A 26,965-nucleotide genomic window follows, 5' to 3' on the forward strand; every position below is an offset into this window, starting at 1 on the left:
ACTTCGTGACTAAAACACCAAAAGCAATGGCAACAAAAGTCAAAATTGACAAATGGGATCTAATTAAACTAAAGAACTTCTGCACAGCAAAAGAAACTATCATCAGAGTCAACAGGCAACCTACAGAATGAGATAAAATTTTTGCTATCTATCTATCTGACAAACACAAGTATCCAGAATCTACAAAGAACTTAAACATATTTGTAAGAAAAACATAAACCACTCCATCAAAAAGTGGGCGATGGATATGAAAGACACTTCTCAAAAGAAGACATTTATGCAGCCAATAAACATATGGAAAAAAGTTCATCACTCGTCATTACAGAAATGCAAATCAATACCACAATGAGATACCATCTCATGCCAGTTAGAATGGTGATCATTAAAAAGTCAGGAAACAACAGATCCTGGAGAGGATGTGGAGAAATAGGAGTGCTTTTACACTCTTGGTGGGAGTTTAAATTACTTCAACCATTGTGGAAGACAGTGTGGCAATTCCTCAAGGGTCTAGAACTAGAAATACCATTTGACCCAGCAATCCCATTACTGGGTATATACCCAAAGGATTATAAATCACTCTACTATAAAGTTTTGTAGTTTTCTGTGTACAGCTCTTTTATCGCCTTTTTATCCCTAAGTATTATAATTTTTGTAGCTGTTGCAAATGGGATTGTTTTCTTGATTTATTTTCTAGATTGTTCATTGTTAGTGTATACAAACACAACTGATTTGTGTATATTGATTGTATCTTGCAACCTTACTGCGTTCATGTATTAGTTCTAACGGTTTTTTGGAGTCTTTAGGGTTTTCTATGTAAAGTCATGTCACCAGCAAATGGCGACAATTTCACTTCTTTTTTTTTCTATTTGGATACTTTTTATCTTTTTCTTGCCTAATTGCTCTGGTAAGGACTTTCAGTAGTATATTGAAATGGTGAGAGTGGGCATCCATGCCTTGTTCCTGACCTTAGAAGAAAAGTTTTCATCTTTTTACCTTTAAATATAATGCTACCTATAGGCTTGTCATGTGTATATGGCTTTTATTGTATTGAGGTACAGTTCTTCTATACTAAATCTGTTGAGATTTTTTTTTTTTTTAATCATGAATGGGTGTTGAATTTTGTCAAATGCCTTTTCTGCATTTAATGAGATGATTATATGATTTTTGGCCTTCATTCTGTTAACATGGTGTATCACATTTATACATTTGTGTTTATTTAACCACCCTTTCATCCCTGGGATAAATCCTACTTGATCATGGTAAGTAAGCCTTTTAATGTGCTGTTAAATTTGATTTGCTAGTATTTTGCCAAGGATTTTTGCATGTATGTTCGTCAAGAACATTGGCCTGTAGTTTTATTTTTTTGTTGTTGTGTTCTCATCTGGTTTTGCTATCAGGGTAATACTGGCCTTGTAGAATGGGTAAAGAGAATTCTCACTGCTCTTATTTTTTAATAGTTTGAGAATAATTGTATTGATTCAGTCTGGTCAAGCTGAAATATTGTGGGCTGACAACTGGTATCATAATTCAGCCCTGCCACACTAGGTCTTACTCTTTACATTTGTAGCCCAGCCACTGACCGAAGACCCATGGGAGACCCCCACATAGAATCCTGGATTATCATCATCAGCCTTGAATTTTCAGCCACTTTAGCAGCTTTAATTCTAACATGTGATCCTCAACTCAGGAAAACTGTTACTCATGTATTTTGTCCAGTTTTAGAAATATTTATTATTCTAAATAGGTCCAGTACCAATCCACTTAGCCGATTATAGCTGGAAATGAAAGCTCTAGAGATGTATTATTGAACAAAATAGAATCAGGAGCTCTCCATAGCATCACCATCACCCAGGTGAGACCCCTGAAAGTCTAAATCTTAAGAGTAGGGACAATGCAAAGAGTGAGACTACACCCTAGGAGTGAAAATAAAGCTGAAATAAACTGCCCAGTAAAAAATAAAATCCTGATAAGCTGAAAAGGATCCACCTAACTGCTTGCCAGAACAGAAATCAATATTCTTTTTTTCTAAAAATCAACATAATCCAGCCCTCCTATAATGTGTCATCTAGAATGTTTACCATAGAATAATTTATCTGAATGTTTCTAAATAGCTTGTGTTTTTGAAAACCTCTCTACTTGTCTCATATATCACTATATAGGGTCTAACACTCTTTTGAACATTTTATTTTTGAGAAACTTCAGCATTTTTAACATTTTCAGTGGCCTGTTCTGTCTTGGTTACTTGTTTTGATTACTAAAAAAAGTGAGGGTTTGGGGTTATGTATAATATTGGTAAGCATATTTCTGTTATTTGTTTTAAATTAAATTATTTTGCAATCTGCTAACTTTACATATAGCAAAATCTCTTCTCATGATATATATATTTCTGATTGTTTTACTGAGATTTATTAATGTTAATAATAATTAGGCAAAGCGAGTAGAGCTTTCTTTTCTACAATTTATAATGATTTCTCAAGTATTTTTGAATTTCCCATATACAAATAACATCAAATATGTATGTGCTAACATTACAAAAGAAAGGTCACAGATGTTTAATATGTTATGCGCTTAAGAGCACAAAAGAAAATTACTAATAATTTGCAGAAAACATATTAATCGATTTTTGTTAAAGCTAAGCTGTTGGTTTATAAATGACCATGTACTAATAAAATGATAGAATGCACAACTGATATTCTTAGTGTAGACAAATAGAAAAAAAATTACTAGTATTCTACACAATGTAGGTGATTAACTTTTCACACAGCACTGTTATTTTTTGTTGCTGTTGTTTTGTTTTATTCGTTTTTTTTGTTTTTGAGACAGGGTCTCACTCTGTCACCCAGGCTGGAGTGCACTGATGGGATCACAGCTCACTGCAGCGTCAACCTCAAAGGCTCAGGTGATTCTTCCACTTCAACCTCCTGAGTAGCTGGGACTACAGGCGTACCACCATGCCTGGCTAATTTTTGTATTTTTAATAGAGACGGGGTTTTACCATATTGCCCAGGCTGTTCTCGAACTCCTGGCTAAAAACGATCCACCTGCCTCAGACTCCTGAAGTGCTGGGATTACAGTCATGAGCCACTGTGAGCGGCCTGCACTGTTTTTAAAATGCAAGATATTTTTCTTGAAATTCAAAACTTTGTGAAGTTAGTGCCATTTGACATTAAACATATGGTGTGTTGGCAATTTCAAAAGTTATAAATAACTACTAGGCATCAAAATTGTACAACAAAATGATGGAATTGGCAAATTAAGACAAATTTTGAACAGTAAAAATACATATTAGCTTCTAAATTCCTTCTCTTAGAAATTGTCTGTTAAATACTTCCAGAATGCCAATGTGGTATCAAGTTCTTGAAAACTAAAAATAGAGAACTTATAATAATTGCTTCAAGTCATTATCATAAAACTCATGCCCTAGGAAAAATTTCAAAAACATATTAGTATTCATTTTTCATTAAGATCACTTTGAATGGGGTTTCTTGCATGTGGTTTTCATTTATTCAGGCAATGATGAGTTACCGCAAGAACATGGAATCTAAAGCCAGTCACACTTTCATTCTAAATTCTTACTTTGTCACTTCTAGGACTGTGTTATTGTAGGCAAACATTTTAAGCTCCTGGCTTTTAATTTAGTACCTAAACAATACAATAATGCCTTTATTTTAGAGACTTTATGAGGATAATATGTAACAACATAAGTTTCTTATGAATATCTGGAATGCAATATATATTCAGAAAATATTGGCATGTTTTCTGATCTTTTTTATTCCTCTTTTATGAAATAAAAAATTTAAAAAATTAGACTTTTTCAGAATTTTCAGGGAATAAGATGTAGATAGATATTTAGATGTCATTAGAGCACATTTGTTCTTTCACCATAGTGTACCTCCGTCTACTGCACCTACTGCTATTCTCTGCCAATCACAGGAAACGAACTCCTTGCACTTCTATCAAATATTTGTCTGTCACCTGGGCCTTGCATCCCATCTGCTTTTTATTTTTGTTGTCTTCTTTTTCTTTTCTTTTTTTTTTTTGAGACAAGGTTCTGCCATGTTGCCCAGGCTTCAAACTCCTGGGCTCCAGTGATCCTCCCATCTCAGCCTCTGCAGTAGATAAGACTACAGGCACAGGTACAGTGTACTATGTTAGCTTCATAGTAGAGAGTTTTTATCCTACAATTGTTCTCTCTCTCTCTCCTTCTCCTTCTCCATTTCCTGTATTTCCCTTTCCTCCCAGACTATCATTCTTCTTAACATATAATCTTGCTTTTTTTATGTCTTAAAAAACAAATTTATCTTGTCTCACGTTGTTTTTCTGTACCATTTCTATTTTTTCTAGTAGAGCAAACACTCCAAAAATTTGCTATACTTGCTACATATGCTTGCTGATCTCTAATTCTATACCTCTTCTAATTTTTTGTATCATAACTTCAGATATTCAGCTATCATTTAAACTCTTCATTTTGAGGTAGTTGATTCCAATGTTGAATGACTGGTTGTTAAAAAGGTTCTTCTATACAGTAATTAAAAATTTTCTTCTTATAATCCATATGAATTTCCCTTTCATATGAAAGCTCTCAAATCTTTGATGACAGTTATTATGTCTACTCTTAATTATTTCTTCTCCACATTAAATATTTTTACTTATTTTCAAACATTTCTTATGTAAAACATACTTCAATACTCCAATACTTTCCTTATGCTTATATCACTTTTCTATATCTGGTGAAATTAGTCAATGCTTCTAATAACATTTTATGTTTTAGCTAAATCTATTCAGGAAATAACGTTTTAAATTTAATTCAAAATTAAGCATTTTATTATTTTCTTTAAAAATATGAATAAATTATACAGTATTAACTTTTTTTAGGTTAGATTAAGCCTAGGGTAGGACAACGTCCTCCTGTAAGTTATAATAGATTACCTCATCTCCAAAAAAACCTGATTTTGTTATGCTTAAGTAATTAAGGTCAAATAAACACTGAAGACTTCATGTTCTAGATTTTTCAGAGTAAGGGGAATATAAATATGAATTGAGTACCATGGTTCTACTCATGAAATTCCTTCCATATAAAATTTTAACCAGAGGATTGGTGGAAACCAATCATGAAATGCACATAATTGATCATTAAAAATACAGTAGTTTATCATGAGCTAAAGACAAAAATGAGATATGGAGAGAAGAGGGTATAATGTGTCCATAATGCCCATCAGAATTTACTCTGTAGGATACATCACTCCATTCACCAGGTTGAGCAACTGGTTAAAGGCTGTAGATATAGAAAGACTTCCAGAAAGTGTTAGGGATTCAAATAAGCCAAATTTCTTCAAAGCGATAAATACTTTTTTTAGCTAGCAATCTCAGATTGCTTTTGTATTTCCAGATGACATAAGGATTTAACAACAACAACAAAAATGAACGGAATTCTTTATCATTCCTTTTATGCCTCCTTCTTTATACTAAAAATATATTATGTAGTGGTACATTTTAGGATATTCGTAGCAAAATCTAAAAAGTGTACATAAAATTTGAGATTATATTTACTTTGAGAACATAATGACAGGATTTTTATTCAATGATTTCTTTAGAGGTAAAACTCTCCATATATTATGCATATATATAATGCATGTGTATAAATTATAATATATTCTTATATATTATATATGCCATATATACTTACATATATTATATGTAATCAAATTAAAAGAGAAGTTAAAAACTAAGTTAGCATACTTTATATAGAGAGAAATCATCTTTAAAAATCCAAACCCCACCCTAGGCTTAGTGTGACACCGAAAATAATCATATAATTTATTCCTATTATTTTTAGAAAAAAGAGTATAAAATATGTAGCCCTTTGTTCATATTAAAAGATAGTATTTTTTAAAAAATAGGGTTATCTAAAATGCAAACATATAACGAGCATACGGTTCTAAGTAGTATCAATTTTGAAGATATTACTCTACTGTCTCATGGCTTCCATTTGTGATGTTAAAAATCTTAAACTGATTAACACTCCCTTTTCTCCTTTTCCCCTCCTTCTGCATTTATAATCTCGTCTTTGCCTTTAGCGTTCTGAATTGTCAGTCAGAGGTGTCTGCTAGTGTGTTTCTTTTTGCTTTTCCTATTTAAGTTATGCTGAGTTTCTGGAATATGAAATAGTCTTTGATCAATTCAGGAAAATTCTTAGCTAATGTTACAGAGAATATATTTGGTTCTTTTTGTCCCTGGGAATTTTTTTTTTTCCTATTTTGTGGCTCACATTTGAAGCTGGTTTGATGACTTATTTGCAAAATTTTTAAATATTTAACATTTTGTTTTTATAAGCCAGAAAGCTGGTTCCAGCACACCAGAATATACTTCTATGTAGATAGTGTATTTCTCTCTGCACCTTAAAGTTAATTCTTACACTTTCTTTTGAATTTTGATTTTAAGAAGAAGAGTTTACTGTCTAAAAGCTATCTTTCATTTGTAACTGATCTGATTTCCCTCTGAGTTTAAGCTGTCTTGTTTTTGATGCTCTCAATTTTTACTACAATGGGTCTAGATATGACTTTGATTTTTTGGTTTTCCTCCTCAGGAACCAATTTTGCTTCCGAATATGAGGATTTATGTCTTTCATACATACTAGGAAATTATCCCTCCAAATCTTACTGCTTCTCATTCCTCTTAGTTTCTATTCATGTAATTTCTATTCAATATACATTGAAACCTCTATTTATATTAATTTCTCAGAAATTCTCTAATTTTCACTTCTGTATTTTAGGTAATTTCCTCCAATTTATTTTTCAATTAACTAATTCTATCTTGTGTTGTGACTAAATGGTTCAATCCATCTACTGAGCTTTGAATTTCAATTACATTATGCTTCAATTCTACAAGTTTTATTTTGTTCTTTTAAAAATACATCTATTTTTTTATGAAACATTGTCATTTCTTTTTTTTCTTTTCTTTTCTTTTCTTTTGGGACAGAGTCTCACTCTGTTGCCCAGGCTGGAGTGCAGTGGTGCAATCTCTATTCACTGCAGCCTCGACCTCCCAAAGCTCTAGCAATCCTCCCACTTCAGCCTCCCATGTAGCTGGGACCATAGGTGCATGTCACCATGCACAGCTAACTTTTGTATTTTTTGTAGAGATGGGGTTTCACCAAGTTGCCTAAGCTGGTCTTGAAATCCTAGGCTCAGGTGATCCTCCCACCTCAGCCTCCCAAAGTACTAAGATAATAGGCATGAACCACTAGGCCCGAACTTAATGTTTTGCTTTAAATTTTGTCTTTATTTTACACATATTTATTTAATAATAAACACCTGATAATTTACTTTGAGAACATAATTACAAGATTATTATTCAATGATTTCTTTAGAGGTAAAACTCTCCATATATTATGCATATATAATACATGTGTATAAATTATAATATATTCTTATATATTATATATGCCATATATACTTACATATATTATGTGTAATCAAATTAAAAGAGAAGTTAAAAAATAAGTTATAATATGTATAATAGTTAAATTACACATATTTATTTAATAATAAACATCTGATAATTCTATTATTTGAACTTCCCATGTGTAATTCTGTTATTTGTTGTATTGACTGACTCTCACTCATATGTAGTTGTTGCTTGTTGAGTTTTGTAATTTTTAAGAGTGAGTTTGCTTCATTTGGGCTTCATATTTGAAATCCTGAGCAACCTTGAATTCCTCACAGATACATTTTGGTTTTGCTTTTTCTGGGTGCCCTGAGACCACTCTTAATATTAATTTCTTGGCTTCACCCAGGATGATTTGAGTTAGCTAAATTTGAACAGTATTTATTATGAATGAAGGACCTATTTTTTTCTTCTAGAGTCCAGGCTGAGACAGACACACTTTCCTGTCATCTTTTTATGTTGGAGAGGAGAGGATGTTGTTCTAGTTTACAGAGATTGCTTCCGGGTGTAGGCAGTTGTCTAACAATCACCTACCCACCAGGGCTCCAGGTGCTGCCCTTTCTTTAAATTTAAAACATCCATCTTCAGTGGTAGGCAAATGACTCAGGTTTTGTTAGCCAATCAGTATACTTTGTCTTCCTTGTTCATAGTGACTGGTTCAGAGTTAAGTCTTGTCACCTAAGCATGAAAAATAAAACTTAATTCTACCATCAGCATGCTTGATGCACAGATTGGTTTTCTTTGTATGTTTGCATTGAACTTACTAGTGAGAGGCTGATGAAGCCCTGAATAGTGGAGGATCTAGCAAATTGTGAGAATATTGTTAACACAGATGGATGCAGAGGAGAAACATAAAGGATGGGAATTTAAAGAACCATTTTATTTGAGCCCCTAGGTTCACTATACCTGAATCACCAGATTTTCAATTTATGTGAGTTGAAGTCGGCTTGAATTGGGTTTTTGCAACCTTGATATGAAACTCTTATCTAGTATAATTGCATAATAGCTATTCTTAGTCTTCCCCCATATTTCTCTTTTTTGGCAAGTGACAGAAAGTATGAATTTGAATGCAAAAGATAGAAAACAAGAAATAATTTAACTACCATGTAGGTAACCTTGTGATATCTAACTCAGATACCCCTTCTGGGCTGAAAGATTAATAAGCTGGCTACTGGGCATTTTGTTAGTAGATAATTCTCACTTGTCAGCCTATATCAGTCAGGATTCAAACAAAGAAATAGAATCAGTAGTGTGTGTGTATATATGTTTTGTTAGCAGATAATTCTCAGTTGTCAGCCTATATCAGTCAATATTCAATCAGAGAAACAACCAGCAGTACATATGTGTGTGTGTGTGTGTATACATGTATATATACATATACACACACATATATACATATATATGTACATATATACACACACACACATTTATTGCAAAAAAATAGTTTATACAATTGTGGGGGCTGTCAAGGCAAGTGTAAAATCTGTAGGACAGTCCATCAGGAAAGGCAGGTCAGATCTTCTGGGCATAAGCTGAAGCTGCCATTCACAGGTGGAATGTCTTTTTTCTCAGGGAAGCCTCAGTTTTGTTCTAAAAGTCTTTCAATTTATTGAATCAGGCTCGACAAGACTATCCAGGTTCATCTTTCTTACGTAAAGACAACTGAAATCACCCTCACAACACCACCTTTGTTACTGTTTGCATAACAAGACTATAACACAGACAAGGTAATACATAAAACTGATCATCACATAGCCTGCTTTGAGAATCGCCTAGGCTGAAGAGAGTCTCCTCACCCACGGTCATGGTCCCTTCCCAGACCACCAAGCACTTAAAAACTGATCTGTGCAGGTCCATTAAAACCTCACTCCCTTGCTTCAACTCAGGAAAACCCTGAAGGGTCATATCAACTTTAAAATTTCTCCTGGTTGACAGAAGCCTTTGTTGAGACCGCAAATCTTACTTTGAGCAATCTTACTTTCTTGTCTTCTTCCTCAGGCAAGAAAATAATCTTTTTTTTTTTTTTTTTTTTTTTTTTACACTTTAAGTTCTAGGGTACATGTGAACAACGTGCAGGTTTGTTACATATGTATACATGTGCCATGTTGGTGTGCTGCACCCATTAACTCATCATTTACATTAGGTATATCTCCTAATGCTATTCCTTCCCCCTACCTCCTCCCCACAATAGGACCAAAATACTCTTTAATAAACTTTACATGAAAATCCTTCCTCAGAATGTCCCTCTTGGGAAGGTCAATCTGTAACATGACTCAACATTCTCTTTATTTATCTCCCTAAAACACACACAAATAATACGTTTTGTGTGTTCTTTTAAAACCTATTATGAAATAGCAAGACTGTAATCCCCAGTGTATTCTAAGGCTGAGACTATATCCATGTGGTGTACCATTTTATCTCAAAGACACACACAGCATCTGGAGTATAATATGTTCAATAAATCAATATAAATAAATAAAATAAAGCATTAGAGTTGGTTACCACCAAGAGTTAAAATTTCTATTCATAAAAATAGGAATCAGAAATTGTTTCAATCAGCATCTAAATTTATTATAATTGCACTATTGTTGTATGAAACATAAAACATGATGTTCATTTTATACTGAGGGAAGATGATTGAATAAATTTTGCACCACATTAGAAATGACCGATATGTCAAGAATCCCCAAATTAGCTTGTGATGCTTTGTTTCAATCAATTTACATTCTGATTTGCTGGAGTGGAAATGACTCTGAATTTAATGATGCTGTTTCATTCAATTCGCTTAGAGTCTTTATTATGAATATAATAGCTTTATTATTTTATTATATTATATTATTCCTACTTGAATGGAGAAGAAAGTTATTGGAACTTAAAAAAAGAAGATGAGAGCATGCATACTGCTTCATCTTAGCAGAGGTGAGTATTGTACCAGTAACGTTGATGACAGACGTTTACACGTTCAAAAAAAATGCTGGGAAAGAATTCATTCTAGATAAATAAGAACTTTTACATAGCTACATTCATTTACCTTTCTTGATTGTGCTCATTGTTAAACAAAACAACACAAATTAGGAAGGGAGTGTTTATACCACAAATATTTGCAAATGCTACTAATCAGGGCTTTTTCCCAGGAAGCTCATTGTTTCTATGCACCAGCACACATCGTAAAGCTCTACCACTTACTCAAGGACATTGTTCCATCAATTTTTCTTTCTCCTCATCATGCAATTTTAGTCAAATAAAAAAATAAACAAAAAAGGATTAAATGAAAAATACAGGATGAGTACGTTTACCATATTTACATTAATTAATCTGTTCAAGGTAGTAAAACAGTTCTCAAGCATGTGGGGATTAGATAACAAATATATTTCAGACATTACATATATTCAGACATTAGCAATGCAAGTCAGGGATAAGGTTGTTTTCCGCTAAGGAGTTTGTAACTTATGCAAAAAAAAAAAAAAATTCTATTTATTTGGAGGATTAGAACTAGAAAGGGTGACCCAATTTTTGTTTGTTGCTTTATCTAGAGTGCAAAGAGTTTATTTTACTTATTACAGGAAGACATGATGTCATAAGTAAAGTTTAGACGGGCAAACTTATTCATTATGGAAGCAGGACACACTGCCAATTATGCTTCCACACACAGCTCTCCTGTGTTCAGAACCCTCCAATAGCTACTGAATTCCTTCTGAGGAAAGCATAAGTCCTTACAAAGTCCCCGTATAGAATTCAGTCTCTATGAAAATGGAACTTTGTTTGCTTTGCTTATTGCTATTTAATCAGCTGGTAAAACAACACCTGACACACAGCAGATGTTCAGTAAATACTTTTGAACAATAAGCCAAACTTTTGACTAAAATGACCAAAGGCTTGTTGGGGTAAGATCAAGTCCGTTATCATTTTTTCCTTTGATCATAGATTTTCTGTGAACATTATCTAGACAATCATTTATAGTAGCTCAATAGTTTCGAGACTTAAAATATGAGTTCAGTCTACCTGAGGAATTGAGATAATTAATGAACAAGCTGTCAAAAAGAATCAGTCCCTCAATATCTGGAAAATTTAATCATATCATGAGCCATGCTATAGGAAAAGCTCAGTGAAATTATTACACATTAAAATAGGTTGAGATATAGACAGAGATAAAAATAATAAACTTATACCAGGATTTTTTTTCAGCTTTAGAAATCAGAATACTGTAAAAAGAATGGAGGCTAATATTTATAAAGTGCTTATGATTTGTCTGATATTTTTCTAAGTGATTTGATTGCACTCTGATTTTATACTCATAATAATACTATGATTTGGGTGTCTTTTATTCATCTCACGTTACAGCTAATTTAACTTATACCTAAATAACTTTTAAATCCCAGCACTTTGGGAGGCCAAGGCAGGAGGATTTCTTGAGCTCAGGAGTTTAAGACCAGCCTGAGCAACATGGTTAAACCTTTTCTCTACAAAAGCATACAAAAATTAGCCAGGCAAGGTGGTGGGTGTCTATCTATTGGGGAGGGTGAGGTGGGGGCATCACTTGAGTCCAGGAGACAGAGGTTGCAGTGAGCCAAGATCGTGCCACTGCACTCCAGCTTGGGTAACAAAGGGATACTCTATCTCAAAACTAAATAAATAAACACATATATACATACATGATTTTTAAAATTTGCTGTATCAGTCAGAACTACCCAGAGATATAGAACTAACAGGACATGTGCATACATACATATTGAGAGATCTATCTTAAGAAATTGACTCTTGCAATTGTGGGGACTGGCAAGTCTAAAATTTCTAGGGAAGGCCAGCCGGCTGGAAACTCAAAGAGGAGTGGATATTGCAGTTTTATTATGTCTTGTTTTCATTTGGTTTTGATTTTTCAGCTTTATTGAGATATAATTGACAAGTAAAAATTGTGCATCTAACAAGGTATTTTTAATATATCTATACATTGTAATATAATTGCTACAATCAAGCTAATTAATATATCCATCACTTCACTTGGTTACCTGTGTGGGTTTGATGAAGATATTTAAGATCTCTCTTAGCAAACTTCAAATGTGTAACACATTATAATTAGCTATAGTGAACATGCTGTACATTAGGTCTACAGAACTTATTCAATTTATAATTACAAGTTTGTACTCTTTGACTGACATCATCCCATTTTTTCCCATCCCTGACTCCTGGTAACCACCTTTCTACTCTCTGCTTCTGTGAGTTTTTTTTTTTTTTTTTTTTTTTTTTTTTTTTTTTTTTTTTTTTTTTTGAGATGGAGTCTCCCTCTGTCACCCAGGCTGGAGTGCAAGCTTGTGATCTGGGCTCACGGCAACCTCCACCTCCTGGGTTCAAGTGATTCTCCTGCCTCAGCCTCCCAAATACTTGGGACTACAGGCACATGCCACCATACCTGGCTAATTTTTTGTATGTTTAGTAGAAACAGGGTTTCACCGTGTTAGCCAGGATGGTCTCCATTTAAGAGTTTGATTTTTTAAAATTCCACATAAAAGTGAAACAGTCCATTATTTTTTCCTCTGTAACTGGCTTATTTCATTAGCATAAGGTCCCCCAGGTTCATCCATGTTGTTATAAATTATAGGATTTCCTTCTTTTTCAAGACTAAATAATATTTCACAATAATATTGTGTATATATATATATGTGTGTGTGTATGTGTATACATGTATCACATTTTTTATCTGTTTATCTGTCAAAGGACACTTGGGTTGATTCCGTATCTTGACTTTTATGAACAATGTCAAAATGAACATGGTAATGCAGTTATCTCTTTCACATACTTATTTAATTTCTTTTGGCTATATACCCAAAAGTGGGATTGCAGGATCATAGGTAGTTCTATTGTTTTGTTGTGTGGTTGTTGTTGTTGTTGTTGGTTTTTTTTTTTTTTTTGGCAGAAACTTCATACTGTTAATCACAATGGTTATACTAATTTACATTCCCATTGAAAATGCACAAGGGTTTCCTTTTCTCCACAACCTCACCAACCCTTCTCTGTCATGTTTTTGATAATAGCCATCCTAACAAGTGTATGTTAATATCTCATGGTTTTGCATTGCATTTTCTCGATTAGTGATGTTGAGCACCTTTTCATATGCCTGTTGGCCATCTGTATCTTTTCTTTGGAAAAAAATGCCTGCTCAGATTCTCTGTCCATTTTAAAACTGGATTATTATATTTTTGTTTGTTTTATTGTTTGCTATTGAGTTGTATGAGTTGATTATATGGTTTGACTGCTAACCACTTAATGGATATATGCTTTGTAAATATTTTCTCTCATTCCATAGTTGCCTATTCATTTTGTAGATTTTTTTCCTTTGCTGAAAAGAAACTTTTCAGTTTTAGTTCACTTGTTTACTTTTGCTTTTGTTGCCTGTGCTTTTGTTGTCATATCCAACAAATCATTGCTGAGATGAGTGTCATAGACTTTTTTCCTTTTGTTTTCTTCTAGGAGTTTTACTACTTGGGGTCTTACATTTAAATATTTAATTAATTTAAGTTGATTTTGTAGTATGATGTAAGATAACAATCAAATTTCTTTTCTTTTTTTTTTTTTTTTTTTTTGCATTTGGATATCCAGTTTCTCTAACACATTTCTTGAAAAAGCTATTATTTTCCCCATTGTGTATTCTTGGCTCTCTCATCAAAGACTGGTTGACTGACTGTATATATGCAAATTTATTTCTGAACTTTCTATTCTGTTCCATTGTTGTATGTGTCTATTTTTAGGCCAGTATTATACTGTTTTGATTACTATAGCTTTGTAATAATATAATTTGCAGTCAGGAAGTATATGTCTCCAGCTTTGCTTTTGGTTGATGAACATTCATATGGGAGATAAATAGCACCATACTGCATTAGGAGTGGCTCAGGTAACCTATAACAAAGAATCCTCTATTTTCTTTCCTATTCCTTACTACTTTGCTTTCATTCATTTCACTTATTCATAGCTATAACCACACAATATGTTGTCGCTATTATTACTGTGAACAAGTTATTATCCATTAGATGAATTTAAAAATGTATTTTTAACCTTCATTTATTACTTCCCTAATGCTCTTCCTTCTTTATGTAGCTCTGAATTTCTCACCTATATTGTTTTTTCTCTGAAAAATATATTTTAATATATCTTGCATGGTAGGTGACAAATATCTTCAGTTTTTGGTTTGTTTGAGAAAGTCGTTATTTCTCCTTCACCCTTGAAGGATAATTTTGCTGAATATATAAGTCTGTATTGGTGGTCATTCATATTCTTTTTGCTTGTATGTCTTTTGAGGAAAAGTCCAATGTAATTCTTATTCTTAGTCTTTATAGACAAGGTGTTTTATCCTCTTCTGTGGGTTCCTTCAAGATTATATTTTTGTCTTTGATTTTCTGCAATTTGAATGGAATATGCCTACCTATAGATTGATAGGTATCTTTTTTGCTTGGCATTCTCTGATCTTTCTTGATCTGTGATTTGGTGTGTGCTATTGATTAAAATTCTCAGTCATTATTGGTTCAAATATTACTTCCATTTCTTTCTTCTCTTTCTAGTTTCTCCATTATGCATATGTAACATTCTTTTTGTAATTATGCCACAATTCTTAGATATTCTATTTCAAATTTTAATCTAATTTTCTTCTTGATTTGCAGTTTGGGAAGTTTCTATAGACTTATATTCAAGCTCACCCGTTATTTTCTTAGTTGAGTTCAGTCTACTGAAAAGCCCTTCAAAGATATTCATTTTTGTTTCCATCTCGCTGCTTATATTCCTCATCATTTGTACATTTTTCTACTAATAATAGTTATTTTAAATTCCTGGTTTAGTAATTCCAAAGCCTCTGCCATACCTGAGTCTGGTTATGATGCATGCTTTGCTTCTTCAGATTGTTTTTGCTTTTTAGCATTCCTGTTAATTTTTCTTCTTGAAAACTAAACATGATATTAGTGGAAAAGACACTCAGATAAATTGGCCTTAGGGTGAGGTTTTATGTTGATCTGGGTAAGAGTTAAACTTTCTGCTATAACTTTGGAGTCAGAGGCCAGAGTTTCCTCTAGAGTCCCTGCATTTATCTTCTCTGCTTCCTTGGGTTTCCTAAGGGCTTTTTCTTAAATAGCATTTGAGGCTGGCAGTTCTTTCCATTGTAATCCCCTGTTATCATGCAGAAGCCTGATTGATTTGGTGGTAAAGTGTGGAAAAAGGGGAAGCATTTTATAATCCCATGATTAGTCTCAGTCTTTCAGTGAGCTTCCATACCAGGGACGTGACCTTCCTAAGTGCTTCTCAGCTATCTTCAGCCGTTTTAGGTGAGACAGGAAGACTAGACAGGGCTGAAGTTGGATATTTCCCTTCTCCCACGTCAGTTATGCTCCATTATGTGCCAAATAGGTTAGGCTCTGGTAAAATAGTTTCCCTTGAATGCAAGCCTTTGTTAAGAACAGAGTGCTCTGGGAATATTTAAAAATGATTACTTTTCTCCTCTCCCTGCCAGAAGCATGAGGAGATTGTTCTGTTCATCTTAAGAGAACTTGGTGGAACTCCTGGAGGTAAAACTCATGAAAGTGTGAGCCCTTTTTAAGGAGTTTTTATCTCTCAAGCTGGTCCATGTTGTATCCAGCATATCTTCAATATCCTTTAAGTTTTCCTACTGGTTGCTGGCTCAAGCAGTAGCTTTTAATCTCAGTAAACTGAGATTTTCTATTCTTGTGTGTCTCTCCAGTCATGGGGGCAGTGGTCTGCCCTGTGACCTCTGTTCTCTAATGGATCTAATAAATGTAATGGTTTTAGTGTTTTTCCAGTTGTGAAGATGGGAGCGATGACATCTAAGTTCTCAATATGTCAGACCAGAAGATGGAAGTAGTTAAAATAGAATAGAAGTGTTTAGGTTTAAATTACATAAACAGAAAGGAATTATTATTGAAAAAAGATAATTCAGAACAAATTTGAAATCCTTTCAGATAAAAAAAGGGAAAATCACAGATAAAAATTATGAGAACCGTGTGTGTGTATGTATATATGTATTTATATAAGCACATATATACACATTTATATTTATATACACATATTTATATACACATATATATTTATATATATAAGCATATGAGATATATAAGCATATACTTATATATACTTATAAGTATATATATAAGTATATATATAAGTATATATAGTGTGTATATATAAGTATATATAAGTATATATGTGTGTGCATATATATATTTATATATAAGTATATATGTGTATATGTATGCGTGTGTATATGTGTGTGTGTGTGTGTATATATATATATAAAAGCAGTTGGCCAACTGCTCGGAAAATCTAATAAACAGATACAGCTTTTAACTACAAACTATACACGCACATACACACACACACACACACACACACACATACAGATGGGGCTCAGAAAGCAATGCCTCAAAGACTGGCACGTTAGCGTTCTGAGAGGCCTTAGAAGCTGCCTCAAAATCAAGGTCCCTCTAACCTAGTTTGTTGCCCTTCTCCAAGCAGAGACAGGGACTCTCTGGATTTTGTTATGTGGCCAAGAAAGCTTCTTTCCAAAATAAATGCACTTGTCTGACGATTTCCTCCCTTGGGACCTCATCAAATACACAGAAAACATTCATCCTCTGAGAAGAGAAGACACTGGGAGTCATCATCATGCCCAGACAGACTTTCCATCTAATCTGAAGGCAGCTCCAAGAGATAATCTAAACATTTTTATCTGCATAATAAGATCAACTTTTTTCCAACGAACCATTGTCTGAGCATTGGGTCTATTCCTTTTTCCTGAAATTAATTCCCTCCTACACCAACCACTTCCTATTCCCTTATGAACAGGACATTTAAGTCTCAACTATTTGGCCCCTCTTTGAGTTCACTTTTTGTATGACTCCCATGCACACATGTACATGTAACAGTAGTAAATGCATCATGCTTTTCTCTTATTGCCCTGTTTTTTGTTATAGGAGTGTCGACTGTGAACTTTCCCCATAAGGAGGAAAAGGATCACCCTTTTCCCATGCCTGAAATACTATCTGAATGCCTCGAAGCCCTAGATGAATATATTATTATCACTAATTTATGGTGTTGTGAGTTTCCCCCAAATAGTAGAAGGGAAGAGTATATACATGTTTTCATTTTCCATGACTCATTATCTCATCCATATACCATGTTAAAAATATACCAATTTGAGTTCAGAAGTATATTTACTGGAAAAGAGATTGAATTGACATTTACCACAAAATTTCTGTAAAAGAAGTGGAACGACAGCAACAAAAATAAATCTTGACAACTTAGGAACTGGTAAGAGCTGCTGGAACCATATATGCCAAAATTTTCAAATATTTGTTGCTGGCAAAAAAAAGCCCGTTCTTCAAAACAATGTAATACAGTAATACACATGAAAGGCAGAAAAAAAAGTGAACTGGCTCTGCTTAGAGCAGAAGAGGAGGCTCATAGCTATCCACCCTCCATGGCTTCTTCTCTTTCTGTATTACACGTTCTCTTTCTGTCTTACATCTATGTGGCAGTATCTGCCCATCTCCACATTTGTAGGAGCATATTTTTAGAAAGAAATTATTGAATAATAGTCTAAATATTATTGGATAGGCCATTCATTCCTACCAACATTGGAGATTCAAAAATCATATATTAATACCATTAAAACCCAGATTACTAACTGTATTATCTGAGAATTTGAATATTATAGGATTTAGAAATTTATGTATCTGCCACTACAACTGGAATATTCACATATCCATCTCCTCTTGGGGACATAAGATTAGATTCGGTTTTGATCATTTTTGTCTTAAAGCTGTGTGTCTACTGCTTTCTTGACTGCAATTTTGGGGGATGATCCTATTTAGATGATAAACCCTGTTGCAAGGCTAACCATTCAATGCCTACACCAGTAAGTGTGTCTGAATGTGACTTCACCAAGAAAATTAAACTTCTTAGTATAATTTTTTCATCTATCTATTTTCTATCTAACTCTAAAAATGCATGTAAAGGTTAATGGTAGTTATCCCTGTCATGTAATTATGAGTTACTCATTTTCTTATTTACATGTGCCTATATTATAAATATATGTAGTAGATGTATTTTCTATTTTTTTTTTTTACATAAGACACTAACGAACAGTAAATATTGTGACTAATTTAAAATGTTAATATATATGACATGAGACAGTTGGCCAACTGCTAGGAAAATCTAATAATAAACAGATACGGCTTTTAACTACAAACTTAAACAACCAAATAATAACCTCATGTAAAAAATAATAGGCTAAGCCAATTAGAGAAAAACCATTGATGATCTAAATAAATTTTATATAAGCCTCATGTGAAAGATAGTATGTCACATGCATCTTATAGAAAATTAATTTGACAGTTACAGAAAACTTCCTTCAAGAGGATGAAAAAAGAGACTCCAACAGTATTTTTATAGCACCATTGATAGGTAGTATTAAGCAACTATGTATACAAAATTGAAAAAAAAAAAATAACTCATGACGTGGAAAATCAATAACTTTTCTCAATCTATATGTACTCGCCTTTTGAAGATGTCTCATTAAAGAATACAGAAACGAAAGCCACATATAATGTGTTTAAGCACCGTAAGAATAAGTTATAATAATTACTTATACTGACTTTGGTAATATTCCAGTAAATGTTTGACAGACAAAACAGAAATTGCTCATTATCAATGATCCCCATACAAACCGGCATTCCTCAATATTATACAGCATATAATGATAAAATTGTATTGTAATGTTATAGGACATATGATATCCACAACAAAAAGAAAGTATTAGTCATCTAAACAAATGTAAATTTATTTAAATGAAAATAACCAGATTTTATTGTTGATAAAGCAATATAATCCATCTATCCATCTGTTTGCTTGCAAACATTATATCAGACCCTATCTAAATATGTTGATACTTGCTGATAGTGCCTGAAACATTGCATCACTTGACAAATATCAGTCACCTACTCCTCTACTGTGTTCTGATTCTACATTCCCATATCTAAGCCATTTTCCTCTTTTAGAACGGAGATCAAATCTTTCATCTTCAACTTGGATTTTGCCAACATTCCTGGATCATAGCAATCTGGTCTCACTTGTCAATGTGTACTCCCTTTTTTGTTACTGTTTGTTATGTATCATCTATCTGTTAGATTTATGAATAATCACTCTCTCAATCTTCTTCTAAACATCACAAAGAAAATAATTAGATGCTTTTGAATACATATACCTTAGAGTAGTATGGAATGCAAAATTGCTTAGTAAATATTTACTCATGAAGACTAAACATAAGAAAATGTTATTCATTTATATCTAAGAATTTATATGGCGCTTGGACCAAGATTTTTTTCCTTTTTTTTGAGACAGAGTCTCACTCTGTCGCCCCAGGCTGGATTGCAGTGCCACGATTTCCGCTCACTGCAAGCTCCAGCCCCCGGGTTCATGCCATTCTCCTGCCTCAGACTCCCAAGTAACTGGGACTACAGGAGCCCTGCCACCACGCCCGGCTAATTTTTTGTATGTTTAGTAGAGACAGGGTTTCACCGTGTTAGCCAGGATAGTCTCGATCTCCTGACCTTGTGATCCGCCCGTCTCGGCCTCCCAAAGTGTTGGGATTACTAGCGTGAGCCACTGCAACCAGCGGACCAAGGTTTTTATGGTCCCCTAACCAAGGGTGTGTTTCTCTAGATCTACTTTCTCACTTGCTTCACTGTTTTTTCAAGCACTTTCAATGGTTCCTACTTCTGAGCTTCTACTATGAGCCAAGCCTTTTGCGTACATCATCTTTTAATTATCAAAGTAACACTATGAGCTATAAATTACTAATCCTACATTGCAGATTAGTAAATCAAGACTTAAAGTTAACAAAACTTTAGAGACTCATGGTAGCAAAACCTAAATTAGACCTCAGTCTGCCTGACTTCAAAGTATGGTTTCTTCCAACCATACTACAATATGTACTCGTCCTTAAGCAATCAAAGTCCAGTTTTCTTTCAGGTCTCTCTTCAGTGTGAATTGCTTGGCACAGACTTTTCATAATTTTTACCATGGTGCACTCTGGATCAAATAGACATAAATACATTACTACCCCTCCACACACACACATACATATACATATACTCACATACACAAAAACTCCAAGGAGTAAATATTCTTTTTAAAAAACAATACAGTAATAAGAAGGGAAATATGTACCTCAAGATTCCCAAAATGTACATGAAACTAGCAATCATAATTATGCAAATTATTTGTACAACAGTCTTAGATTCTCATTCTCATTTTAAGTGGTACTTCATTGGACTTCCTGAGAATAAGCAGAAAGCCAAGTACAAAGCCTCTTCCTCTTCAAGGCTACTCAAATAGTAAGAGAAAATTCCAGCCAAAACTGAAATTATTGTTCAGAAATGTTCAAAATCTTAATGACTAAAATGCTGTCAGGGGGGTGTGTGTGTGTGTGTTTGTGTGAGTGTCTGTTCACTGAATCCCCAACAACTACTAATATTTTTACTGTCTCCATAGTTTTGCCTTTTCTAGAGTGTCATATAATTGAAATATACATTTTGCAGCATTTTTACATTGGCTTCTTTCACGTGACAAAATATACGTAAGGTGTCTTCATCTCTTCATGGCTTGATAATTTATTTCTTTTTATCATTGCGTAATATTTCATAGTATGAATGTACCACAGTTTGTTTATCCAGTCATCTAGTGAAAAACATCTTCATTACTTCCAATTTCTGTCAATTACATAGAAAATTGCTATAAACATTCATGTGCAGGTTTTTGTGTGGACATAAATTTTGAAATCATTTGGGTAAATACATAGAAGTGGAATTGCTGAATTATACATTAAGGCTAAATTTAGGTTTCTAAGAAACTGCCAAATTGTATCCCAAAGTGGATGTACATTTTGCATTCCTAACAGTAGTGAATAAGATCCTATTGCTGGCCAGGCACGGTGGCTCATGCCTGTAATCCCAGCACTTTGGGAGGCCGAGGCGGGCGGATCGACCTGAGGTCAGGAGTTCAAGACCAGCCTGACCAACATGGAGAAACCCCATCTCTACTCAAAATACAAAATTAGACATGCATGGTGTCAAGTGCCTGTAATCCCAGCTACTCAGGACGCTGAGGGAGAATAACCCTTGAACCTGGGAGGCAGAGGTTATAGTTAGCTGAGATCGTGCCATTGCACTCCGGCCTGGGCAACAAGAGTGAAACTCCATCTCAAAAAAAAAAAAAAGAAAATCTTATTGCTTCACATCCTCACCAGCATTTGGTATTGTGAGTGTTTTGGATTTTAGCCATTCTAATAGATGTGTAGAGATAAAACTGATAAGACTGAATTTTAATTAGCTTTTGTTGCTTTTGTTGTTCAAAGTGTTTTACGTTGTTATCTCCACTCTTTTGGGTATAAAATTAGTTGTCTCTGCCAAGATTTCATGGCCTTAAGTTTCTGCAGTTTCTAGTGCTGTTAAGTCTTTCTTGCAACCCCAGCGAGTCCTTTGTTAATCTCATTGCTTCCTCCAACAACTGATCAAATGCAGTCAATGACCAACATACACATTAGTAGCCTGTCTTCCAACTTCATCGGCTAAAGCTAAGAGTTCATTGTGTACATGGTCTGCCTCTCATGTTATCTTAGGAGACAGGTTTGCCAAATATTTTTTCCCATAACATTACATAACATAACAAACATAACATAACACTGATTGTTACTTTATTAGTCAGGGTTCTCTACAGGGACAAAACCAATAGGGTGTGTGTATATATATATGTATGTGTGTGTGTGTGTGTGTGTGTGTGTATGAGTTTATTAAGTATTAACTCACATGATAGGCTATCCACAAACTGAGAGCAAGGAGAGCCAATCTGAGTCCCAAAACTGAAGAACGTGGAGTCTGATATTCAAGGGCAGGAAGCATTCAGCACAGGAGAAAGATGTAGGCTGTGAGACTAGACCAGTCTAGTCTTTTCACATTTTTCTGCCTGCTTTATATCTAGCCATGTTGGCAGCTAATTAGATGGTATCCACCCAGATTAAGAGTGGGTCTGCCTTTCCCAGCCCACTGACTCAATTGTTAATTTCCTTTGGCAACACCCTCACAGACACACTCAGGATCAATACTTTGCATCCTTCAATGCAATCAAGTTGACAGTATTAACCATCACAAGTCCACCCCTTATCAACTTGAACCCATTCACGTCTCCTGACATCATATATAATCTTCAAATAAAGACAAAAATAAGGTCATAAGTACACCTAACATAATACAACTACCCTTTGTACAACCAGAAATGCCCTGGTCCCCAGCCCAAATACTATTATAAAAACTTAACAATACTTAAATGCTGATATGAAATCAATAAATATTGTGTCACATGATAAAGGAAAAAGGAAATAAAATGAAGATATTTTCTTCATACAAGTGTATACATGCACAAACATGTATTTAACAAAAGTAGGAGGACAATTACAGTCCTCGTTTCTGCAACAGGTCATGTGGTCATAGTTGGTATTGATGACTACCTTCTTTTACTACCCATTCTGTATTCCCTTCATCTTCACAAGCACCTCAGCAGGTCATGGTTTTTTCCTGGTGGAGTGACCCAAACCTTCATTCCTGAAAGGTCTGGACCATCTGTAGTCCTGCCTAGAATGTGCTGTTGTAGTTTCCCATTGACCTCAATCACAGGGCATGTTAATACTAAGAGATGCTCTAATGGATCTCCTGTACTCCATGCATATTCTTCCTTATCTCCGTTGTGGAGTGGTAGACTGATTTCATCTTGATAGTCCGGGTCAATCACCACAGCCAAAGCTGTAACTCCCTTCTTAGCCTATTGACTTAAAGGTAACAAGGGCCCAAAGTGTCCAGGTGGCAATCTTAACTTCCTGTTTAATGGAATAATTGTTGTGTCTCCTGGTGGCAGCATTCCCCCCTCTGGAACTAAGACCTCCAGGTCAGCAGAATGTAATGCCGTGAGACCAGGAAGCAAAAATTTTGCTAGTGGATCACTAGGGGTGAGAGTGAGTGGTGCCACTTCCACTTTCACCCCTTGATTCTTGGATCCTTGAATCCTGGCTGTAGGACAAACAGTACTATATATCGGATGCTGATTCTGAGCACACACAGCCTTCTGGAGAACTTTGCCCCAGCCCTGCAAAGTATTGTCACCAAGATGGCATTGTAATTGTGACTTCAAAAGGCCATTCCACCATCCTATCAACCCAGCTGCTTCAGGATGATGGGGAACATGGAAAAATCAGTGAATTCCATGAACATGAGCCCACTGCTGCACTTCTTTAGCCATAAAGTGAGTGCCTTGATCAGAGGCAATGCTGTTTGGAATACCATGACAGAGGATAAGTCATTCCATAAGTCTACAGATGGTAATATTGACAGAAGAATTGCGCGCAGGACAGGCAAACCCATAACTGGAGTAAGTGTCTATTCCAGTGAGGACAAGCCTCTGCCATTTCCATGATGGAAGAGATACAATATAATCAACCAGCCACCCGGCAGCTGGCTGATCACCCTGAGAAATGATGCTATAATCGAGCGCTCAGTGTTGGTCTCTGCTGCTGACAAATTGGGCACTCAGCAGTGGCAGTAGCCAGGTACACTTTGGTGAGTGGAAGTCATGTTGCTGAGCCCATGCATAACCTCCATCCCTGCCACCATGGCCATTTTGTTCATGGACCCATTGGGCTATGACAGAAGGGGCTGGAAAGAGGCTAAGTAGTGTCCAGAGAATGGGTCATCCTATTAACTCGATTATTAAAATCCTCCTCTGCTGAGGTCACCCGTTGGTGAGCCGTCACATGGGACACAATTATCTTCACAGTTTTTGACCACTCAGAGAGGTCCATCCACATCCTCTTACCCAAAATTCTTTGTCCCTAATTTTTCAATCATTATTCTTCCAAGTCCCTTACTATCCAGCCAAACCATTGGCTACAGCTCATGAATCTTTATACAATCACACATCTAACCATTTCCCTTCCATGAAAAGTGCACAATCAGGTGCACTGCTCAAAGTTCTGCCCACTGGGAAGATTTTCCTTGACCACTGTCCTTTAGGGATGTCCTAGAAAGGGGTCGTAGTGCTGCAGCTGTCCACTTTTGGGTGGTACCCGCATATCGTGCATAACCATCTGTGAACCCGGCCCTAGTCTTCTCTTCCTCTGTTAATTCCTCATAGGGAACTCCCCATGAGGCCGTCGATTTATCCCGGGGGAGAGAAGGCAGGGTTGCAGGAGTGGAGACCTTGGGCATTTGAGCCACTTCTTCATGTAACTTACTTGTACCTTCAGGACCTACTCAAGCCTGATCACATACATACCACTTCTGTTTGATGATGGAATGCTGCTGTGCATGACACATTTTATGGCTGGATGGTTCAGAAAGCACCCAGTTCATGATAGGCATTTCAGGTCACATGGTGACTTGATGGCCCATAATCAAATGTTCAGTTTCCACCAAAACTAGTAACAGGCCAAGAGCTGTCTCTCAAAAAGAGAGTAGCTATCTGCAGAAGATGGCATGGCCTTGCTCCAAAACCCTAGAGGCCTCCACTGTGATTCACCTATGGGGGCCTTCCAAAGGCTCCAAACAGCATTCCTCTCTGCCACTGACACCTCACTCACTATTAGATCTTCTGGGTCATATGACCTAAGTGGCCGAGCAGGTTGCACAGCAGCCTGGACCTGTTGCAGAGCCATCTTCTGCTCTGGACCCCACTCAAAACTCGCAGCCTTTTGAGTCACTCAATAAATAGACCACAGTAACACTCCCAAATTAGGAATGTGTATTCTCCTAAATCCAAATAGGCCCACTAAGTGTTGTGCATCTTTCTTGGTTGTAGGAAGGGCCAAATGAAGCAATTTACCCTTCACCTTAGAAGGAATATCTTGACAGGTCCCACACCACTGGACCCCTAGAAATTTTACTGAGTTAGAATTTTAGTCAAATTTATTTCCCATCCTCTGGCACACAAACGTCTCACCAATAAGTCCGGTGTGTTTTCACTTCTTAATCACTGGATCCAATTAGCATCGTCATTAATGTAATGAACCAGTGGGACCTCTTGCAAAAGCAAAAAGCAATCAGTCTCTCCAAATAAGATTGTGACACAAAGCCAGAGAGTTGATATACCCATGAGGTAGGACAATAAAGGTATATTACTGGCCTTACAGGTGTAAGTAAATTGCTCTGGTAGGCCTTATGGACAGGAATGGAGAGAAAAGCATTAGGCCAGTCAGTGGCTGCATACCAGGTACCAAGAGATGTGTTAATTTGCTGAAGCAATAAAACCACATCTGGTACAGCAGCTGCAATTGGAGTCACCACTTAGTTAAGCTTACAATAACCCACTGTCATTCTCCAAGGTTCGTCCATCTTCTGCACAGGCCAAATGGGAGAGTTGAATAGGGATGTACTGGGAATCACCACTCCTGCGTCTTCCATCTGGCCTTTCCCAACATAATAGCCATTACCCTACCAGTCAGGGAGCCAGTGTGGTGGTTCTGCCAGCTGCTAAGCATATCTATGCCAATTGTGCATTCTGGCACTAGGGAAATGACCAGAGGATGAGTCTGGGGACCCACTGGACCCACTGTAAGTTGGACCTGAGCTAAAGCTCCATTAATTACCTGACCTCCTGTATTAATCTCTTTTCACATTGCTGATAAGGACATAGCCAAGACTGAGTAATTTATACAGGAAAAAAAGGTTTAATGGACTTACAATTCTACATGGTTGCAGAAGCCTCACAACCATGGCAGAAGGCAAGGTGGAGCAAGTCACATCTTGCATGCATGGCAGCAAGGAAAGAGAGAGCTTGTATAGGGAAACTACTGCTTGGAGAACCATCAGATCTCCTGAGACCTATTCACTATCACAAGAACAGCACAGGAAAGACCTGTCCCCATGATTCAATAACCTCCCACCAGGTACCTTCCACAACGCATGGGAATATAAGATGATACTTGGGTTGGGACACAATCAAACCATATCATTCCACCCCTGGCCACTCCCAAATCTCATGTCCTCACCTTTCAAAACCAATCATGCCTTCCCAATGGTCCCACAAAGTATTAACTGATTTCAGCATTAACTCAAAAGCCCACAGCCCCAAATCTCATTCAAGACAAGGCAAGTCCCTTCTGCATATGAGTCTGTAAAATCAAAAGCAAGTTAATTACTTCCTAGACACAGTGGGGGTATAGGCATTGAATAAATCCAACCATTTCAAATGGAATAAATTGGCCAAAACAAAGAGGCTACAGGCCCCATGCAAGTCCGAAATCCAGCTGGGCAGTCAAATCTTAGATCTCCAAAATGATCTCCTTTGACTCCATGTCTCACATCCAGGTCATGCTAATGCAAGAGGTGGGTTCCCATGGTCTTGGTAGCTCCACCCCTGTGGCTTTGAAGGGTACAGCCTCCCTCCCAGCTGCTTTCACAGGCTGGTGTTGACTGTCTGCAGA

This window comes from Theropithecus gelada, chromosome 11 (genome assembly GCF_003255815.1).
Source record: "Theropithecus gelada isolate Dixy chromosome 11, Tgel_1.0, whole genome shotgun sequence".
In the NCBI taxonomy this organism is placed as follows: Eukaryota; Metazoa; Chordata; class Mammalia; order Primates; family Cercopithecidae; genus Theropithecus; species Theropithecus gelada.